We start from the raw sequence: 15,385 nt of genomic DNA on the forward strand, positions 1-15,385 counted from the left end.
CCAAAAGAGATGGAGCCAATGCTTAGGAGATGGCGCTAATGATAGGAGGTGGCGCCAATGCTGGATGTATCAATTAACAGTCGTATCGCAATGACATTATCACATGACGTACATTGGATAGATAATGTTTTTTGTAATTTTTTATTTATTTTTCAACGTACATACGAAGGCCAAAATCTTTACAGAACATAAACACATTCTAAAGTAAATAAGATGTAGTCTCTTTAATACATAGGTGATCAACTCAATTAAGAAGTCACCAGCATGAATAAAATATTGTGTACGATAAATAAATTGTAATACTCAATAAAACCAATAACTTAATGTTCATCATTTTCAAAATAATTCATCAACAGTTATATTTGTATACAGTATGATAATTCACGGAATAAATATAAGATAATACTTCTTCTTGAAACGATGATTTGTGCCCCTTAATCCAAATGCTTAATTTACTTAAAGGCCAAGGTCAACGAATCTTAATGAGGTTCTTATATGTTGTTTTTCCCCACTACCAACTCCAAAAAAATGAAGATAGCTCCGTCTTTTTCCGTTAACGTTTGTGTATAATAATACATGTTAAATGTTCGTATCTTATAAAGACGAACGTTTAAATTCATCAAGACATTATTAGAAAACTACTTATTCTATTTAAAAACGCACGCGACTCAAATGTGCTGAAGTAGTCAAAATAATGTAAGTCCTGTAAACATAATAGAAACCATAACATAAAATAGTTCACATTAAAATAGCTATAAATGTGCATTAGCGCCATCTCATAGTCTGAGCGCCACCTCCTTGGCATTGGCTCCATCTCTTTTTTTAAAATGCAAATTTATCTATTAGATCGGCTAGAAGCCGATGTTTTTGTGCACGCATTCACGTGTACATGTTCAAAGCAATCGTTTTATGTTATGAGCGATTTAATTGGCTGGGAATTTGCCCGTCACACAAGCAAAGGAAATCGATTTGCTTCTACAAATTCTACCATGCCACAACTTATAAAGGTCCTCACGTTTCCAAATGGGTTGTGATTGTATGTTTGTGTACATCTTTGGATGATTTTTTAATTGCACTACATTGGCCGAGTTTAAATAAAATGCGAAATATTTTGAAATAACATATAAAACCTAATCTCCATGTAAAATTATCCGTTGAATTTCAAAACATCCGGGCCTGAGCGCCACATCGGAAGTAGCATTGGCTCATTTATCAATGCATCTCAAAAAAGAGGTGGCGCGCGTGATTAACGGCCGTGAATAGATAAACGCACGATATTAAAATAACAAATAGTGCAGATTAAAACAAATAAAAAGGTAAGAACTAGATAGGATTCAGTGGAATATGGATAATTTTGTTTTTTGAAAAATAATGCTAGTTAAAATACATGAATATTGATCTCATAGAATGTCTTTGCCATCAATACTATTGACAAAGTGCAATAATGTGTCAACTACTCTTTTGCATACAATATTCAAAGTCATATAGACAATATTGAGATCATATGATTTCGTATATTAGTATTTGAATGTCTTTTATATTAAATAGCTGTTAAAAAATGATTGGATTTTCAAACACGTGTGTCTGTTTGTATCAATAGGTATCAAGGTTTTACACAATTTACGCCAATGGTTAACACAAATCAAAACTGATTGACCTAACCGTCCTGGAACATATTTAATGCAAGCGCGTCCAATATGGTGACAAAGTGTAAAGTCATTCTGTTTTATCTAATTTGATGATATAACTCATCGTCGTCATATTTAATAGTTTATTGACAGGTCCATCTAAGTCTTCATGGCTGCATGTATGGGTGGACCTGCCCCTGTAACCTATTAGAGTACAATTATACTTTTGAGCCAAAATAGGTCAGATTTGGCCCAACTCTCCGGGTATTCGCCAAAGATATAATTTGGATCCAAATTGACCGGTGCACGATTGTTTATGAGTCTTGCCACGAAGGCAACCGGTGCAATGCTTCTCCGCAAATCGGTTCCTGATAATTGCAAGACATTGGTTAAACATTGTATGAAGAAGCTTCTTTTGCTCGGCACAAAACACGTGCACGCTCGGCAAGATGCGCACTCCGCTATTTCTAAGTCTCGCATAGCAAACGTTATCTTTACGCAATGCTTGCCTTCTTAAAAGTATACATATGAAAGAAAGGGAACACGACAGATAGTCCTTTAAATTGACTTAGTGCTATTTCGTTCAGCTGAATTCAAGTATACATCGTCCGCTATAACGTGTCATTTTCCCGTAACTTCCGAAGATGATCTTAATCACATTAGTGTTTAGTTTAATTGGGAACTGTTTAAGTGTGTCAAGAAACACGAGGAGTTTTTCAGAAAATGTACCTTGCATACAATACATTTCAAGCTTAGTGGAGAATGCAATTATATGTTGTTTTTTTTTTTTTTTTTTTTTTTTTTTGTTGAAATGGCACGAATTTTATTATGTCGGCAAAATGTTTTAACTTTTTTTTTTTTTATTCAATATCATACATACAATGTAAACATGTATATGAGCATACAACACAGTGATTGTACAAAGCAATAAAGTTCAGACATGTTATACAAGATATGCTAATATATATATATTTTTTAGAGAGAAAAGAAAAGAACAACAGAGAAATAGTTATGAACAATGATGAGTTGTATAAAGTCGGAAGAAAGCATACTGGACTTGCGTGTTTTGTTGTATATTCACAATGATCTTGTCCGATTGAGAAAAAAAAATAAACAAAACGATTTTAGAGGGATAAACTAACATTAGAGTGAAATGTATATTAGTGGACAAAACATTATGAGAATTTAATCCGATTCCATTTTTGTTCAAAGATTTGTAATGTGTCATTACTGAGGGCTATTTCTTTCTCAATCTAGATTTTTAGTTTAAGACTATGGACAAAACAATTAAAATTTGGTACTTGTTTTTTGTATTTCATGTTTAAGATAAAATATTTCATCAATATAACCATAAAATTCACAATATTATTACAGTCTATTGATTTCAATGAGTTAATTCCGAAACTTACATCTAAGAAAGATAGTTTAATGTTTAGTTGATGTTGTTCAAGAAAAGATATTAATTGATTCCAAATAGGCTGGATGTGTTTGCACTCCCAAAAAAGATGTTCTATAGTTTCAATGTTTTCACTGCAGAAGTCACACAGATTTGAGTTAGATAATTTGCATTTATAGAGATATTTATTTGTAGCTATAATTCTATGGATGTATTTATATTGAAAATTTCTCAGTGTGCTTTCAATTGTTGCTTTATATGGCATGGTAAATATGTGTTTCCAATTTAGTTCATTTTCTCCAAAAACGACTTGCCATTTATTTTTGATTTTGGAGTTTTCTGTAGGGTTTTTAATTTGTAGTGTGTAAAATATTTTATTTGTTTTGTTTTTTCTTCCAAGTATGTTTTCTACAAATGTTGTTTGAGTACATGGTGTATTATTTGTATTGATTTCAGATTTAATATGTATGGGTATGCTTTTGATTAGTGTGTAGTACTTCAGAAAATTATTTGAAGGTATTCCGTATATGTAGCATATATTATCAAAAGAGTAGAAATCCTTAATTCTGTAGTCATATAATTGGTCGACATATTTAATGCTTCGTTCAAACCAGTCTTTATAGAAAAACGTCTTATTGTTTGACGTTATGTCTTTATTATTCCATATTATTGTTTTACTGCTGGTTTGGGTTTCTAAAGTATGAGTGACATCACTCCACGCTGATAGAACATCAGACAGAAATATGTTTTCGTTTGCAATTTCATGTAAGATAGTATTGCTGATGTTACATTCAAAGAGTAAGGAGTCACCATATTTTTTTAGGATTTTCTGGTAGAATAATTTCCATTTACTCGTATTGGTACTATCTAGGTATCTTTTAACCCAGCTGCATTTGATTGCATTCAAGAATGAGTCAATGTTCGTTAATTGGATACCTCCATTTTCTACAGATTGAATTAGCTGAGTTCTTTTTATTTTATCAGGCTTACCGTCCCATATGAAATTAAATATTGCTGATTTTATATCGTTAATAACATCAATTGGTGGATTTGGGAGAACTGTAAATACATATATTAACTTAGGAAGTGCAAACGTTTTCAATACTGTGTTTTTTCCAATAAGTGTAAGTTTACGATGATGCCATGATTTTAAGCAGTTTTTAAAATTCTGTAATTTAGGAAGTATGTTTTTTAGAACTGTATCCTTTTCATTATTTGTGAAAGTAATTCCTAACGTTGTGGCTTCATCGGATGTCCAATTAAATTTCATTTCTTTATTATATTGAACATTACTTTGTTTTAATTTACCTACTCGTAGCACAGTACATTTACTTTTGTTTAGTTTAAGACCCGATGTCATTCCGTAAAGGGTTAGCGACTCTATAAGGTTATGGAAAGAATCGTAATTGTCATTTAAAAAATAAGTTGCATCGTCAGCAAATAGGGATTGTTTGATTTCTTCGTCAGGTTCTAGTGATATGCCTTTTATGTGTTTATTTGATTGGATGTGATGTGATAGATACTCGATGCAAATAATAAATAGGGATGATGAGAGTGGACATCCTTGTCGAACCCCTCGTTCGATGTTAAAACTGTTTGAAAAGAAGCCATTGTTAATGATTATACTGTTAATATCGGTATAGAATAGTTTGACCCATTGAATGAGACTTTCACCAAAGTTCATATTTTCTAAGCAAGAGAACATAAATGAATGATCAAGCGAATCGAATGCCTTTTCAAAGTCTGCAAAGAATATTAGACCAGGGTTATTTGAATTGTTGAAATAGTTTATGCATTCTTGGATAAGACGAACGTTTTCACCAATGTAACGTCCTTTTATGAAACCAGATTGAGATTTTGAAATGATTGATGGTAATATTTTTTTTATTCTGTTTGCTATACTTTTAGTTGCAATTTTATAATCATTGTTAAGTAAACTTATCGGGCGCCAGTTTGATAATGATTCTAAGGTTTTTCCAGGTTTTGGAATAAGTGATATAATACCTTGTTTTTGTAGCGTAGTTAAGTTTTCGTTGTTAAATGAATAGTTAAGTGAATTAATTAGATGTGTTTTTATATCATTTCAGAATATTTTATAAAATTCGATTGTGATGCCATCAGATCCTGGGCTTTTGTTATTTTGCATTTCTTTTAGGGCTAATCCACATTCATATTCATTAAGCAATCCGTCGCACAGTTGTTTTTCCTCCTGGTTTAAAGCGTGATGTGTATTTTTAAAAAGGGTGTTATTTTCAACATTTGTTCTTTTATAGAGGGTTTCGAAAAATAAACGTTGTTCTTCTAGTATTTGAGTTCTGTTTGTTATATCTTTGCCATTGACTACTAATTTGTGTACAGTTTTTTGTTCACTTCTACGTTTTTCAATGTTTGCGAAATATTTTGTATTTTTTTCATTGTGCTCAACATGCTGTGCACGCGCTCTTAGTATTATTCCATTGAGATGTGTATGATAGATTCCGTCTAATATTTGTTTTTTTAATGTTATTTCATTTTCAATGTCGGTGGTATCATTTGTGTTTGTTTGATGCAATTGTTTTTCAAGTGTTTCAATGGTTTTGATGGTGTCAGTTTCAAGTTTGTGTGTTTCTTTTTGTTTAAATGATGTGTATCTAATTGTTGTGTTACGTATATTTCCTTTAATTACTTCCCATAAGGTGTTTGGGTTTGCATCTTTATTATTTTGAACTGTATTTAATATTTCCTGTTTTATTTGTGTTTGATATTGTGTATCTAATAAAATGCTGTTGTTAATTTTAAAGTATCCTGGGCCTCTTTCAGGTTGTATATTGTGGAGTTTAAGTTCAACTAGAGAGTGGTCAGTCATAAATCCTGGTTTTATGTTACATGTGTCAATAATGTTGCAAAGAGATTCAGATATTAAAAAATAGTCTAATCTACAAAATATTGTTGGTTTTGTGTTTGAGTGCCAGGTGAATTTGCTTTCGTTTGGGTATACTGTACGCCAGATATCTATCATATTGTAGGTTACAATTATGTTATTTAAAATGTTTCTATTTTTAGTATGAGTATAAAGGTTTCCATTCTTTTTATCCAATAATGGGTTCAGGACAGTATTGAAATCACCACCGATTATAATATTTTTTTCTTGGTTATTAATTATAAAGGATTGTAATGTTTCGTAAAATGTGGAATCGTCTATGTTAGGGCCGTAGACGTTGATTAGTGTTATTTGTGTTTCGTGTATTTTGATATCTATACTTGCTTGTCTACCAATTATTATTTCCTTAAAGTTATCGACTGTGACCCCTATATTATTTTTTATCAGAAAGGCAATGCCTTGTTTATTAGTATGTTCTCCACTGAGATAGATTTCTCCGTCCCATTCATCTTTTAAGGTTTGTGCTAAAGTATGTGTCAAATGACATTCTTGTAAAAGGCATATACTATTTTTTTTTTCGTCTAACCATTTGAAGATTTTTATTCGTTTGTCTTTATTGTTTAATCCTTTAACATTTAAAGTACATAATTTAATCATTTAAGTGGGTGGAGGGTGATGTGAATGGTAATTTGTATGTGCTTGTCCAGTAAGTTTCTATTTTAAAATATGTCCAGTTGCTCTCTATAATAAGACATAAGATGTTCATACAAACAAATAAAAATAGGAAACAAAAATAAGGGATACAAAAGAATGAATATTCCATATAAATGAATAAGAAAAAAGAAATAATCACAAAAGAGAGAAAAAATAAAATAAACGACTTGTCAGCAATAAAAACAAAAAAGCGCACTTCCGTACACTGGAAATACGCAAGTTAATTAAGATTGTGATCTGAGAGACAAAAACGTATATGTATAACACCGAAGATTGGTGTTTTAATTTAATACTAATAAAACAATAAAAACTATTACATTGTGTATGAGGGGTCTTTCGGTGCGTATGTTTTCGTGTTTGTGCTTGCGGGTGTGTGCGCGCGTTATGACACGCGTGAAATGCGCGTGTGTTGTGCATGTACGTGTAAAAGGGTGTGCGCTCGGGTTCGTGTGCGCGCGCGCGTGTGTGTGTACGTGTATGTGCGTGTGTGTGTATGAACGTGTTTGCTTTTAGTTTGTGTGTGTGCGTGTGTGTGTGTGTGTGTGTGTGTGCAAGTCATACATAAATGAACAACGCAAAAGCTTAACAGTTACAAACTATACACATTTAAACAACAAAAAGGGAACACATATAGACACGTAAAGAAAACGTTCTAAGTACTCATGCATATTTTTTTTGTAAAGCATATACCCATCAAAAATACACCTTCAAGTTTCATAAGGAAAAAACTACAATTCTTGAAATATACGGAAGATGTAATAACAGGCAAAGCCATCGATAGCATTTTAAGCATTATTGAGCATTTAAACCTAAAAACGAAAGCGAAATTAGTTTAAGCGCTCTATGCTTTTATATGGAAAAAAACCTCTCCAAATAAAGAAGGGAAAAATAGAGCAAAAAGTTAGTTTCCAAGCATAATGGTATGTAGTTACACTTTTTTTTTAATCAAGTTGAAAATATCCCATTTAGAAAGAGTATTTGTTAAAAAAAATGTGTTTGATGCAATGTTAGTTGAGTTGAATATCTATAAATGTGTATGCGTGTGTATGCTTGTGTGTATGCGTATGTGTATTCGTGCGTATGCTTGTATGTATGCGTGTGTGTGTGTGTGTGTGCGTGTGCTTGTGTGTGTGATTGCGCGCTCATGTATGCGTGCGTATGTATGTGTGCGCGCGTGTGTGTGCGTGCGTGCGTGCGTGTATGCGTACGTGAGTGCTTGTTTGTGTTCGGTTTGTGTGTGTGCAAGCCATATATAATTGAAAAAGCAAAACAACAAACAGTTACAAAATATACACATTTAAACAGCAAAAACGGAACAAAAGGGACACGCATAGGGAAATGTTTTAAGTACTCATGCATATTATTTCATATCTAATTAAAAAATCATATACCCATCAAAAGTACATGTTATAAATATCCTATTTAGAAAGGGTTTTTGTTAAAAAAGAATGTGTTAAATACAATGTTAGTTGAATATTTATAAATGTGTATGCGTGTGTATGCGTGTGTATGCGTGTGTGTATGCGTGTGAGTATGTGCGTGTGTGCTTGTTTGTATACGATTTGTGTGTGTGTACAAGCCCTACATACTTATAAAAAGCAAAACAACAAACAGTTTAAAAATATACACATTTTAACAAAAAACATAGAACAAATGTTGACACGCAGAAGGAAAAGTACGCATGCTTATTATTTTATATCTCTTTAAAAAGCATATACCAATCAAAAATACCCATTCAATTTTCATAAGGAAAAATTTCTTGCAATATAAGGTCTAGACACAACGTTATTATAGTTGAATATTTATAAATGTGATGGATCGTTTTCCCTCATTTAATGGTGTATTATACAAGACTTAAGATTTAATTAGTAAAAATATTAGCACCTTATTATTATTTTATATCTCTTTAAAAAGCATATACCAATCAAAAATACCCATTCAATTTTCATAAGGAAAAATTTCTTGCAATATAAGGTCTAGACACAATGTTATTATAGTTGAATATTTATAAATGTGATGGATCGTTTTCCCTCATTTAATGGTGTATTATACAAGAATTAAGATTTAATTAGTAAAAATATTAGCACCTTATTAAACAGATTTGAAGTAAAAGGAATGCATCAAAATTAGTGAGTTTTAAGCGCGTATATAACATCTATAGCAGTAGCCCCATGTAAAATTGTATATCTTGGATCTTGGTGGTTTATGAGAGTTCACATATAAAAAGTTGATCTATTCGGTCAAGCTACATATTTTCTATATAGTGTATAAAAAGAACATTTGCCAAAGATAACTTTTCGGGCCACTATAATGTTTTTAAAGCCATGTTCGTCTGTTTCGTGTGAAGACGCCAACAGAGAAGTAAGAGCACATACAAACGTTCACATATAAAAAGTTGATCTATTCGGTCAAGCTACATATTTTCTATATAGTGTATAAAAAGAACATTTGCCAAAGATAACTTTTCGGGCCACTATAATGTTTTTAAAGCCATGTTCGTCTGTTTCGTGTGAAGACGTCAACAGAAAAGTAAGAGCACATACAAAGTAAAACTTATGATGAAGACAGCAGTATCACTACACAGATAGGTAGTTTATTTTGTGTTACTGTTACCGGCCGACACCTTTCGCGCGTATGTCTGGCTTGCAGTGGTATTTTTCTGAGGCCACGGTTTATCGAGCCATTCTTGATATTTCACAAACGACACAGTCTCTCGTCGATCGCTGCCCCGGTATCGCACGAAGAGTTTGCCCTCAAAAGACCATGCCCTTTCAATGAGATCTGGTTCTTTGAGTCTTAGCGACGCCAGAACCTCGGCGTTGAGCTTAGTTAGGTCTTCATTAATGAATAGACGAGAACCTTTGAGCATCTTAGCCTTTTTCATTATCTCAATCTTTGTTTGTCGCCTTAGGAATTTTACAATGACCGGCCTGCTTTTATTTTTCGCAAATTTTCCCAGACGATGAGCAACATCAATGTCTGTTGTTGCAATCGGCATTCCTAGCTTTTTGGTTAGAAGCGAGGCCATTTCATCTGCAACGGCAGCCGATGGCTGGTTTTCGGAGTCGCTAGGCAATCCCGCTATACGGATTGAATTTCTGCGGCCATATTGTTCAAGATCATTGAGTTGTTCGGCGTGCTTTAGATTTGCATCAACTAGTTCCTGCTTAAGAATGTCTATTTCATTGTTTTTAGTTTTCACAAGTTTCTGCAGTGTTTCAATTTCTTTTGTTTGGTCAAATAAGTTGCCTTCAAGGATTTCTAAACGTTTTATAAGAGACCCAAGAAACTTATCTTTGACCTCTTCAAGTGTGTCTTTTATCAGGTTTTTAAGGATCGAAGTGTCACTTTTGGTGAGAACATTTGACAGTTTTGCGCTTATGTCCTCTAGATGTTTTTCTATACTGATAGAGTCGGATTTATCATCTGATTGTTTTCCTTTTAGATAATCAGCCATAGACTTCTGTTTAGGATTTTCTTGCTCTATCTTTTTTTTCTTTTTGCTCGCTGTTTTTGTTTGCTGGCTGTTTGGCGTTTCAAAAACCGGCGAGTCTACATAGCTGGTTTCGGCGGTGTTGCATTCACTTGCCGATTAAGAGTGGGGCCTTTTATTCATTTTTGTCAAGGCAGTTTAATTTGTGTCGGTTTAAGCCTTTAATTGTCAGTATTAATACGCCACAGAGTTAAAGCGTCCACAAGCGTCCACTGATATCTACGATTATGCGCGTTGCTCAAGCGTGACGAGTTAATCGGATATACCGGTTGACACTATCTTGCGGTTTACCGTTAAGTGTATCTATGTAAACCTATGTACACTGTCTTATTGGGTGGGCACCCCACCCGCTTGTTTAACAAACGCGGCAAACATATTTTCTTTTAAATAAAACGAATCTTCAATTTACTTCAAGGGTAACATACTTTTTTCTGTCCAGACGTTGTACACTTTCATATATCCATCCCGCGGAACATTTCACTCAGATCACAAACTTTGTTTTTATATAGTTTACATCTTCTAGAAAAGTATGTTTACAGAACGCAAGGCTACACTCTTGTTTTTCTTGCAATTATATGTTTTATCCGGATCCCCACAACCTCTGAATAATAACACACCCGTCTAATGCAATAGAACTTCATCGGAACTCAACAAATATTAGGTGCAAACAACTTTTACTGCCAAATGTACTTGTCGAATGAATGTGAACATTTAAAAGATTCACATTTAAATCTGAAGATGATTAGAGATAGTGTAATTAATTCAATACATTAAAGCCTTACACCGATACCTTGATTTGGCATTTTAATCGAGGTTCGTTCGGATTAATATCACCTTTAGGAGGAATAATCGTTTTCCGTTCAATAACTTCGTAAATAACTTGTATAGTTTAATGGGTTAACACAATGCAACAAATTACCAGAGCGTTTTTTTCAATATAAGACATTCGTGATAATTTAAAACTGCTTTATTCCATAGTAAAACCGATCCTGACTTATGGCATCGGAATAATGGTTTATACTTTTCCCAATATTTATAGAATAAATTCATACGTAATTTTGCTAAGATAATATTGGTATAAGTAAATCAGCAAACAGTTGCAGTAAACAACGAATATATCGCGTACAAATCTTTGCTACTGATTTTGAATGTACTTTGGTAAACACTAACCAGGGGGTGCGGGTACGGAGTTACCTCGTTGAAATGTGTATTGTTGTAACAAACTGACTAAATGGCGTCTTTTTCGGTATTGTTGTTTGAAAATGGCGGATATTCTCACCTATTGAGCTACTTTTTATTTATATTTGTTTTATTTTCTTTGTCAACATCGGAGTCAAAAAGTTAGTGAATGAAAACCTTTAACTAATATTTTGTTTTTTCCTACGTGATCTTCAAACTATTGGTTTATCCCCCACCCCCACCCCCAACCCCATCCCCTTGTAACTGATTGTTCAACCAAATTATGCAGCCTGAGTTTTTAAATGACAAACACAGCTCAAATCTATGTAAAAGGGCTCTACACATTTTTCGTCGTTTTCTAATTTTTTTTTTAAATGCGAATATTGTATATGCATTATTTATGTTATGTTTATTCATACGTCAGCCAGATGTGAATCATGTGAACCATATAGAGAAAAACTCTTTTGTTTTTTCAATCTCATCCCGAATATGTATAATAAAGAACATTATGATAAGTTAAAAGAAACCAATTTTTAGCTATATATTTTATTAAGTAGAGTCAGATAGAATTGGAGGGATATATATCAATATTGGTACTACGCATTTTGACAAAAAGAAAGAATTTATATTATCATCATCATCATCAATCATCATCATCATCATCATCATTAACAACAACATCATCATTATCATCATCATCATCACCTCAAGCACCACTATCATTATAAGTTTAATCAGCATCATGTTGTCCACCACAAATTAGCATGCTTATCTTTGTCACAAACAATTATCATAATAATAAGCATCTCCTTCAAAATACCCATCATCATCGCCATAATCATCATCTTAGTCGTCGCCATAATCATCATCTTATCATTCACCACACTAATTACTATCGACGACATTGACATCATCGTCGTTGTCGTAACGTTAATCGTGATCAACATCATCACCACAAAACTCACCCTAATTTTGAACATAATACAATAAATAATCATCAACAACATTAGGGTCGATTTCAACTCATCAGCATTTTATTGAGCGTCTTTGTGCTTCTGTGTAATTGAATGCAACCTTACGCTCATGCTGAGAAGAGAACAACAAAAATATATCTGTAAAACTAATATATTTTTAAGCATATTTGTACAGTTTCATTTTCCCGCAAATAAAAAAATGTCTTTAACATACCCATAAAACGGCATTCATACGCATATAACTGAAAACTTGGCATAAATCTGGACAGTGATTTTGAAGAATTACGACGATGTCATACGTGTACTTATTGTATGCGTATTTGAACAGTTTCGTGTGACTACAAACCCAACCGCCATACCCACTTGAATATAATTATTTTAGTATATTTTTATTTGAATAGTCAATAAGGAATCTGAAAATTCAATGATTGATGATGTGTCAATATTTATCTTTGTTAAACAAGTTTTTTCGACAGTGTTTGTTTTCATTACCTTCCTACGTGGGTAAAGTTGCCCTAAGGTAATTAACAACCGAAGTATTCGTCTGGACATAAACGTTTTTTTTTCTTTACGCATAGGCCTCTCTCTGGGAAAACAGGACTTAATGCTTGTGCTTCAAGTGTCGCCCAAGATTAACTTGTGCAGTTCTCAAAGAAATAAATTATTTTTCGTTTAAAGAAACACAATTCTGAGCAAAAATGCAGCATAGGCAGAAAGTGTCGTAACTAACTAGCCTGTGCGGACTACATACGCCTATGTGCGACGACACTAAAACCACATGCATATGTACCGTTTTCTCACAGCGAGGCCCATACATAAAACACCACAAAATAAAGTCACGAAATTTAACTTCCTATGGTATTGAACTTATAAAGGAATGAGTTCGAGACTCGAGTTTTGATTGTTGGTACATATAATAATGTAACTTTGTATCATATTGCATATTAACGGCGTCGCAATTTACTACGCGCCACCTTCAGCACGGTTCATCTTCGCCTAAAGTCTACCACTCGCGTAATCGCCAGTTATTGATGGAATATTATTTAACAAAAATGACGAATGATGATTATGACAATGATGTTGATGATGGCGATGATGATGATGTTGATAATGGTGATGATGGTGATGATAATGATGATGACGACGACGACGACGAAGACGACGATGATGATGATGATGATGATGATGATAAACAATATAATGGCTTAAATACGATTTCAATACTGTTTCATATTTTCAATGACACATTTTGTCGAATGTTTTACTTTTGTGACATATGAGATATGTGACATATACAGTTCAATAGATTTTATTGAATAGGCAAAATCTTATTTGCCTTAAATTATATTCTAGCGGACAAGATTATCTCTCAATCAGAGGTCGAATCAAAATCGATAATATCCGAAGTTTTATTTTATCTCAGCATGTTTTTGTAAGAAAAAGAATAGCCATATATGGTAATTAAGTGAATGCGCATGCACGAAAATGCCGGTTATTCACATTTATGATGACGCAGAATAAACACACTGAGTTGTTACCTTGTATGGTAATGTGTTAAAGGGATCTTTTCACGCTTTGGTAAATTGACAAAATTGAAAAAAGTTGTTTCAGATTCGCAAATTTTCGTTTTAGTTATGATATTTGTGAGGAAACAGTAATACTGAACATTTACCATGGTCTAATATAGCCATTATATGCATCTTTTGACGATTTTAAAACCTAAAAATTATAAAGCGTTGCAACGCGAAACGATTGAATAATTTGGAGAGTTCTGTTTTTGTCGTTAAATTTTGCGAAACTACGAAGATTGCTTATATTAGGTATAAAATACGTCGAATATGTGTATTCGGCGTAATAGCTCAGTAGGCTAAAGCGTTTTTACTTCAGGACTCTGGCAGGACTCCAGGGGTCACTGGTTCGAAACCTGGTACGGGCAATGTTCTTTTCCTTTTTTTAATTTTATTCTTGATTTTTTACTGGAGCTTTTACGATCCAATGTTTACATTTATCGATATAAAGCATTTAATGAATAAGTTAAAAAATGCCAAAATCTGTGAAAAGGCCCCTTTAATTTCTTCTTCAGAATAAACGTGTTAAAGGACTTGTTCACTGATTAAGTTGCTTTTATAGTTGTCTTTGACTGTTTTAAAGTTGCCTTTTCACGTTTTGGTAAATGGACAAAATTATACAAAATTGTTTCAGATTCGCAAATTTTCGTTTTAGTTATGATATTTGTGAGGAAACAGTAAAACTGAACATTTTCATGCTCTAAAATAGTCATTATATGCATCTGTTGACGATTTAAAAACATGAAAACTATAAAGCGTCGTAACGCGAAACGATTGAATAAGTTTGAGAGTTCTGTTGTTGTCGTTATATTTTGTGAAACTAAGAGGAGTGCTTATTTAAAGTATAAAATACATCCTTCATGGTATGAGCATAGCCGAATGGTCTAAGTGGTAGACGTTTTATTCCAGGACTTCAGAGGTCAGTGGTTAGAGCCCTGTCGATGGTTACTTTTTTTTTTTTTTCATTCTTAATTTTTTGACTGGAGCTTTTTAGAGCCCATGTTTACATTTATCAATATAAAGCATTTAATGACCAACTTTAATACATGCCAAAATCTGTAAAAATGCCCCTTTAAATTGATAAATGTCAAAATCGGGACTCAAAGCCACAGTATAATAACGAGATTAGTTTTTAGAAAAGACAAACAAAAAGTTTACCCAACTTGGGCTCGAAGTTATGACTTTTGTATGACAAGTTTTTGGTGTTGACCACTCGGTCGTTATGGCTTTTACATTTTATCACGCATTACCGCGTTATATAAGCGATGCACTTGTGGTCACAAAACACAACGAACAACAACAAAAACATGCCAAATTAATCAGAAGATTCGCGTTTGTGACGCTTCATAATTTTATCACGTTCAAATGATTACGCATTATCAAAAGTGTATATTTTCAGTACGAGCCTATGTCATACAGTGTTTCGTTTGATTATGCACGGTGTTCTATTAGTGTGATGATCTTTGATACAAAATGTTGGAAACATTGTCATTTCGACAATAAGAGAATACGTTCCTTTAATGCATTACGTCTTGCCGCTAGCTCGGGTTTATTTTATCGATTGAAAAATATG

The sequence above is a fragment of the Dreissena polymorpha genome, chromosome 16 (genome assembly GCF_020536995.1).
Source record: "Dreissena polymorpha isolate Duluth1 chromosome 16, UMN_Dpol_1.0, whole genome shotgun sequence".
NCBI lineage: Eukaryota > Metazoa > Mollusca > Bivalvia > Myida > Dreissenidae > Dreissena > Dreissena polymorpha.